Below are 8,404 nucleotides of genomic sequence, written 5' to 3' on the forward strand. Positions count from 1 at the left end.
GGTGCTTTTAAGGGCAAAGGGGAATTCTTCATGGCCCTCGCTGCATTGGCACGCCCCATTGTCTTGAGATCCTACCCCCTATTTGCAGACTGGAAATGTTGGAATGCGAGTAGGATTAGGGGCTGGAAGCAATTAAAATGAGCAAACCATCTGTGGAGGAACTGGGGCTGGAGCTGAGTCCTCCCATTTATCAATGTCTTCAGCAAGGAGCCCTGGCCTCCTCCGGTCACCCAGACAGCTCCCTGCACCATTTCAGTCCCCACCACAGCGGCTGGTGGAGCCCTGCATGCTGATTAAAAACCTGGTGAGTAATGGGGACAACACACGTCTCTATTGCTTGGGTAGATCTAAGCCAGTTAATAACCTTCTTTAAAGCGAAAGCAAATCAAGTCCTATTTTAAACATTTTATTGACAAGCACAAAAAGGCTGCTGTCGGTGGCCCAGGTAAATTTATCACTTGGTTTTGTTACTTGTTTCTGACTCATGCAACGGACAAGAGGATTTAAATCATCCCAAGCCTCCCATTGTTACAAGACAAGGGGAAATGCCGGAGCAGGGAAAATGGGATGAAAAGGAGGGACCTTGGACTTCTTAAGTTCCTTTTGTAGCACCAGGACTTTGCTGGGTACATTCCTTACGTGGACTCATCTGATGCTCAGATAGCTTTTCATCATGGTATTATTTTATTCCTGTTTTACAGTTGAGGACATCGAGGCATCAGGCGTGAAATGCTTTGCTCCAAATTGTATGGTACTGGGGAGCCAGGTTTCAAAGCTTCATCTGGCATTTGCATTCATACTCTGTCACTCAAGGTCCTAAGACAAAACAGATGACAAAGACAAGTTGGGGACATCCTGGGGATGTCCCAGGAGACTTAGTTAAGGGACCTCTTTGATTTATTTATTTTATTTGGAGGATAATTACTTTAATAATACTGTGATGGTTTCTGCCATACATCAACATGAATCGGCCATAGGTACACATGCTAGGGAGCACTTCTATGAATGACAGTGAGGTTTAGGGAACCACGGGGACGGTTCAGTAGCCCAGAGCTAGGAACAGTAAGATGGCTGTTGCTGTTTAGGCACTAAATTGTGTCCAACTCTTTGCGAACCCATAGACTGTAGTCTGTCAGGCTCCTCTGTCCATGGAATTCTCCAGGCAAGAATACTGGAGTGGGTTGCATTTCCTACTCCAGGGGATCTTCCCAGCCCAGGGATTGAACCACTATCTCCTGCAATGGCAGGCAGATGACCACTGAGCCACCAGGGAAGTCCAGTAGAATGGTTACCACTCCTAAACCTGGAGGGGAAGGGAAGGGAGTAGTTGCTGGAACCTTGTAAAACATCATGTAAAAGAGGCTGTTTAGAGAGGAATAGTGATTTTCAGTCCAAGGACAGAATCAGTCCAGTGTGATTTTTCCATGGAGAGACCCAGGGAGGAAGGCCATTGGCTGACCCATTCAGGAGCCAGGGATCCTCCTACAGTGGTCCATTCTGGGCAGCCTCCCAGTGCCCAGGGCAGGGTGCACAAGAGTTCAGCACATCACCCTCCTCTTCTGCTCCAGCAGATTCTCCAGAATATTTTTTTTCCCAGAAGGCAAAAGTCATCAAGTTGTACCAGCAAAAATCCCTCTTCTAAAGAAAGTTGATAAATATCAAAGCATTTCTCTTTACATGCAATTGAAATAATCTCAAAGCATGTTTTGACATTGATAGATCAATCAATCAATCCTAAAGAAAGTCAACCCTGAATATTCATTTGGAAGAACTGATGCTGAAGCTGAAGCTCCAATACTTTGGCCACCTGATGTGAAGAGCTGACTCACTGGAAAAGACCCTAATGCTGGGAAAGATTGAAGGCAGGAGGAGAAGGGGATGACAGAGGATGAGATGGTTGGGTGGCATCATCGACTCAATGGACGTAAGTTTGAGCAAACTCCAGGAGATGGTGAAGGACTGGGAAGCCTGGTGTGTTGCAGTCCATGGGATTGCAAAGAGTCAGACACAACTGAGCAAATGAACAACAATGAAGCATGTTACTTGGGATTTGGCCATGACCTAGAATCTATAAAGAGCTCATCTCAAGTAGCGTGTTATATTCATAAGGATACCACCAAGCAGAGGGGAGGAAGCTCACAGGCTGACAACTGCAAGGGTGGGTCATTAAAACTTACCTCCTCTATTATTTAATATATCTCCATAATACCCTGAGGCAGGCAAGGAAGAGTTTCTATAAACTGTGTCTATGTTACAAGGTCTTCATAAGAGGAAATAAAAGCCATTCTTCCTCTTCAAAGGAGAGTCATCTTGTAGTATTAGGTCGGCTCTGTTGCTGATCAGATGGTTTTGGAAGCTCTCTGCCATTAGTGGAGGGAATTTGGGAAGGAAAAATACCCTCAGAGTCTCTCTGTCCTCCCCAATCCCATTGCTGTTCCTCTACCATTGTTTCATACAATATATCTCAGAATAATGGCCTGGCTGTTTGTTTCATGGTTAGGAGCCTAGAATTAAAAGCACCAGGGACAGTGTTTTGCATCTAAAAATCAGCATTTCAAGGATCTCCTGTGCACCTGGCCCTGGGCTAGGTTTTGTAGATGTAGAAATGAACATGACAATGTCTGTGCATTGACAGAGAGCATGGGTTAATGATGGAGAGACATCTGTCAATTACAAATGAGCAGGCCAGGGATGAGGTTCGACACAGTGCTCTGGAGGTGCAGAGGATGGAGGAATCGCATCCGTCCCGGATGATCAGGGAAGTTACATGGGCCAGGTGATTCTGAGCTCTGGGGGAGGCGGATTCTCGAGGCAGAGATGGAGAAGGGGAGTTGTAGACACAAGCAGTGGCAGTCGTTGTTTAGCAGCTAAGTTGTGTCTGACTCTTTGTGACCCCATGGATTGCAGCACGCCAGGCTTCCCTGTCATTCACTATCTCCAGAAGTTTGCTCAGACTTACGTCCATTGAGTCGATGATGCCACCCAACCATCTCATCCTCTGTCATCCCCTTCTCCTCCTGCCTTCAATCTTTCCCAGCATTAGGGTCTTTTCCAGTGAGTCAGCTCTTCACATCACATCAGTTCACACAAGTCCATTGAGTCAGTGATGCCATCCAGCCATCTCATCCTCTGTCATCCCCTTCTCCTCCTGCCCTCAATCTTTCCCAGGATCAGTGTCTTTTCCAATGAGTCAGTTCTTCACATCAGTTGGCCAAATTATTGGAGCTTCAGCTTCAACATCAGTCCTTCCAATGAATATTCAGGATTGATTTCCTTTAAGATTGATTGGTTTGATCTCCTCGCAGTACACACACACTATGCAATGGTAGACACTCAAGCTCTGCCTACACCTACATTCTCCCACCCAACTCCATCACAAACATCCCTTTCTTATTCACACAGTCACCTGCCTCCTCATCTACCCCCTGACACACTCATCTCACACTACCATGGCTCTGTTTGCATACTCATACAACCTACCACAAACACATATTTGCCATTCACTCACATTACACACTCACTTCTCTCAAAGATTTCTCACCCCGCCTTTGTCTCTCCTCCACATTTCCCTCTCCCTACACACCAACACACCCCTTGCACACAGCCTCACCACCCCCAACACACACCATCACGCCTCTTCCCAGAAGGCCTGGTGCACAGAATCTTAACCTCGGTAAAAATTTCACAGTAAAAGAATTGCTCTCCTGGCTCCTGTAAATTATTTTCTTCTCTCTTCTGGACACTCTTTGTAACTCTGAGGCATTCCTGATGGTCATTTTGGGTATTCTACACATCCTTTATTGGCCATCATGACTGTTCAGTATGGCATATTGGGTAAAAGCACCAGATTCAGCCAGCTGGGATCACCACCCCTTAAAGGCTGCCTCATGTTGGGTCAGTTACCCCTTTCCAAACCCCAGTTTTCTGATCTGTGTAATGGAGACACCAAAATATCTGCCTCTTGGCATCAAAGGTCGAAATGAGTAGGATAATGGAAAGCCCCGAAGTCAGCTCCAGATGTGTAACGAATGGTGGGTGAAAGTTAGCCCCTGATATTATTATTATTATGCTATATGTATTATATTATGATAATATAGTTATAATAATTATTGAAGTATAGCTGACTTAAAATGTTCTGTTAGTTTCAGGTATATAGCAAAGAGATTCAACTATAAATATACATATATTCAACTACATATATACATATATGTAGTCCTTTCCAGATGCTTCTTGATTATAGTTCTTTACAAGTTATTGAGTACAGTTCCCTGTGCTGTACAGTAGGTCCTTGCTGTTTATCTAGTTTATATATAATGCATAGAACACCTGCCTAGCATGCCATCCGATCCCAGCCTTTCAGACACCTGCCTGTGCTCGCCTGCATCTTCAGACTCAGCTTCCAGTCCCCTTTTATTTTGCAGCAGGAACATCATTCAGCACACAAGACCAGAGCTTCAAATATCTGGAGGGCCAGGTTTCCATCTCAGTTCTTACATTGCTCACCAGTGACTTTGGACAAGCTCCCACCGACAATCCCCATCCTTAGTTTTTTATCTGTAAAATGGATTCATCCTAATAAAATACTAAATAATAATAGTGCCTATGTGTCGTCAGGTTGTCTGCAGTGTGAAATGATCTTCATCTGCAAATGCCATTTCTATCATCAATTCACATGACTTAGTATAATAGCAGAAATCTTAACCTCATGGTCTTCACCCTGAAAAGGTGGCTGCTCCATGGTCTGCCTTCTGACTGGCCAGCCAGGACTCTGAGGGTTGCCCAGCAAGGATGCAGGAAAGAATGAACTAGTCCATTTGCCATGGAGGAGGCTTAAGCCCTACGAGTAATGGGAATTGTTCAAGACCTGCCAGAAAATTGGTGGATCCAGGATGCCTCTTACCCTTTGTAGGGGGTTTCTAGGAGTATCAAACAACTGGACTGTGATTAAAATAACAAATATAACAATTGCAAATTGCAACCTCCTTCACCCCCACCATCGCCCTACCCTTATTTTTTCAACAAACATTTTCTGCATGTCAAGCACTGTATATGTTTGCATGTATCATCTCATTTAAGCATCCTAACTCTAGGGAGTAGGAACTGTGATTTTCTGTAATCTGCTCAGAGAGGCTGAGAGCTGGCCCAAGATGACAGGGCTGAGAAGTGATGGAGGCAAACCAAGGTCATTTGAGTTCTAAGTCCATCTTATAGGAAAAACTTGAGGTGACTGGGCTTCAAGTTATGGATGGACCTGACTTAATCGAAGGAGAAAGCTCTGTGGGCACCCGCAGCTTTCTTTAATCTTCTTCCCAGGACATTGGTTTTTCTATCAGTGGCTTTGCTCGGAATAATTCTAGCCAGAGACCAGCAGGTCCCTTTGTGCTGACCCAGCCCACAGTCACTGCATGCTCTTTCCTGCTGTGTACAGCTTGAGTGATAAACTCTCAAGCCTCCGTATGATTCTCTCTGACACTCTTCTAAAACTGCCCTAAAAACAGTTCTCTTTCTTTGCCTTATTTCTTCCTTTATTTCAACCCCCAAGCCTTCCGATTTTCACTCTCTTTTCTTTTTTTACAGGAGGTTGAGGAGCTAATGGGCTTCCCAGGAGACTCGGTGGTAAAGAATCTGCCTACCAATGCAGAAGACTCATGAGATGTGGGTTTGATTGATCCCTGGGTTGGGACGATCCCCTGGAGGAGGAAATGGCAACCCAGTCTTGTATTCTAGCCTGAAAAATGTCATGGACAGAGGAGCCTGGTGGGCTGTCTGTGGGGTTGCAAATAATCCAATGCGAGTGAGCAGGCTGTGAGCATGAGGATCTAATATTCCTGTTTCCTTGTCTCCCCTACGATGCTCTGCTTCCTCCTTTTTATCACTCGATTCACTACTTCAATGAACTGGAGCCTTTTCAATCTATGACATACTGTTATAATCAGAGTTTGCACTGACCCTATTTTATTTCTGGGTTTCCCTGGTGGCTCAGACAGTAAAGAATCTGCCTGCAATGCCAGAGTCCTGGGTTCAATCCCTGGGTTGGGAAGATCCGCTGGAGAAGGGAATGGCTACCCACCCCAGTGTTCTTGCCTGGAGAATTCCTTGGACATAGGAGTCTAGTGGGCTACAGTCCATGGGGTCAAAAAGAGTCAGACATGATTATTTTGTTATTCTTCCCTTTATGTATCACCTCTACCCTCCTCTCCTTCCCCTGATTCATAGACACTCTGTGTACTAATTGTATGACTTCCCATTCTATTGTTCCTATATTTATTTACATATGTGGGCATCATCGGATTTTGCTTTGGGCAACTGTATTTGAAATTTTGCATAAATGGCATTGTGTTTTAGTCCTCATTTTCTGATTGGCTCAGTGTTATAGTTTGGAATCCGTCCTTGTTACCATATGTAAACCTACATCACACTCCTGAATGCTCCCTGGTGTTTCACAGTCTCTCATACCAAATTTATAATCCCCTAGTGATGGACATCCAGGTTTCTTCCAACCATGGCTACCATAAGCAAAGCTGGACTGATTATCTTCCTATGTGTTTCTTTATGGACCTTTGTGAGGATTTCTCCAGATTATGTATACAAGAGTTAGTTTGCTGGATCACAGGCATTCAGTTCAGTTCAGTCGCTCAGTCGTGTCCGACTCTTTGCGACCCCATGAATCGCAGCACGCCAGGCCTCCCTGTCCATCACCAACTCCCGGAGTTCACTCAGACTCACGTCCACTGAGTCAGTGATGCCATCCAGCCATCTCATCCTCTGTCATCCCCTTCTCCTCCTGCCCCCAATCCCTCCCAGCATCAGAGTCTTTTCCAATGAGTCAACTCTTTGCATGAGGTGGCCAAAGTACTGGAGTTTCAGCTTTAGCATCATTCCTTCCAAAGAAATCCTAGGGCTGATCTCCTTCAGAATGGACTGGTTGGATCTCCTTGCAGTCCAGGGGACTCTCAAGAGTCTTCTCCAACACCACAGTTCAAAAGCATCAATTCTTCGGCGCTCAGCCTTCTTCACAGTCCAACTCTCACATCCATACATGACCACTGGAAAAACCATAGCCTTGACTAGACTGACCTTTGTTGGCAAAGTAATGTCTCTGCTTTTGAATATGCTGTCTAGGTTGGTCATAACTTTCCTTCCAAGGAGTAAGCGCCTTTTATCATAGGCATTAAAGCTTAGTTATTCTAATTCTTCCAGTTTGAGGAACTGTAAGAATTCATACTGTCATTCCTGATAGAGAGAGATTCATCATGTCCTCATATAGAACACCCTTCCTAGGTAGAATTTTGGCCCATCTGAAGAGTATAAAATACCATCTCAGGACTTCCCTGGTGGTTCAGTGGCCAAGACTCCACATTCCCAGTGTAGCAGGCTCAGGTTCAGGCCCTGGTCAGGGAGCTAGATCCCACCTGCTACAACTAAAGATCCTGCATGCTGCAATTAAAACTCAGTGTAGCCAAATAAATAAATATTAAAAAAATTTTTAAATGCCATCTTATTGTTGTTTTCACTTTTATTTCCCTAAATACCAGAAGTTGGGGCCCTACACCCAACAATTTCTTGTCAATTTCTTTTCTCTTTCTGTGATATTGCAAGTACCTTCTTCCAGTCTGCCAGCCATCAATGATGCTCTTCATTGAAAACACGTCTTAAATTTGTCATAGAGTGAAAAAAAGAAAAATACCTCCACCCCAAATTTGTGCTTTTGAGGACTCACCTAAGAAATCACTCTATAGCCTGAGGTCACAAAACTATTTACATTTTTCTTTTGTTTGAATGGGAAAGACTTACCTTTAATGCATTTGTTTTTGTGCATGGTGTGTGGCAGAGATTCAGTCTTCTCTATAAATAAATTTATGATACATGTAATAATTGCCAAATATGCTAAACACTTATAAAACAATCCATTATTCCCCCCCCCCCCCCACAAATTTGTGATTCTACTTCTTCTTTTTTTAAAATATTTATTTATTTGGCTATGCCTGGTCTTAGTTGTTCCCCATGGGATCTTCCATCTTCAGTGTGGCACATGAACTCTTAATTATGGCATGTGGGATCTAGTTCCTCCACCAGGAATTGAACCCATGGCACAGGGAGCATGGAGTTCTAACTGCTGGACCACCAGGGAAGTCCCTCTACCTCTATTATATGTCAAATTTCTCTTTCTCTCTCTCTTTACCTCTTTGTCTTGTACTATATACCCTATCCCATTGGCCTTTGTGTACACACACACACACACGCATATATATATACACATTTTTTCCCCCCTGCCAGTACCATCTTGCTTTTATTACTATGCTTTTGGAAGATATCATAATAACAGGTTGGGTGAGTCATCCTCTCTCCCTTCTTCTTTTTAACTTCCCAAATGTCCTTTGCTATTTTGGGAGTTTCATTCTTA

The sequence above is a fragment of the Bos grunniens genome, chromosome 25 (assembly GCF_055505025.1).
Source record: "Bos grunniens cultivar Pamir isolate PY7600 chromosome 25, Bosgru_T2T1.0, whole genome shotgun sequence".
In the NCBI taxonomy this organism is placed as follows: Eukaryota; Metazoa; Chordata; class Mammalia; order Artiodactyla; family Bovidae; genus Bos; species Bos grunniens.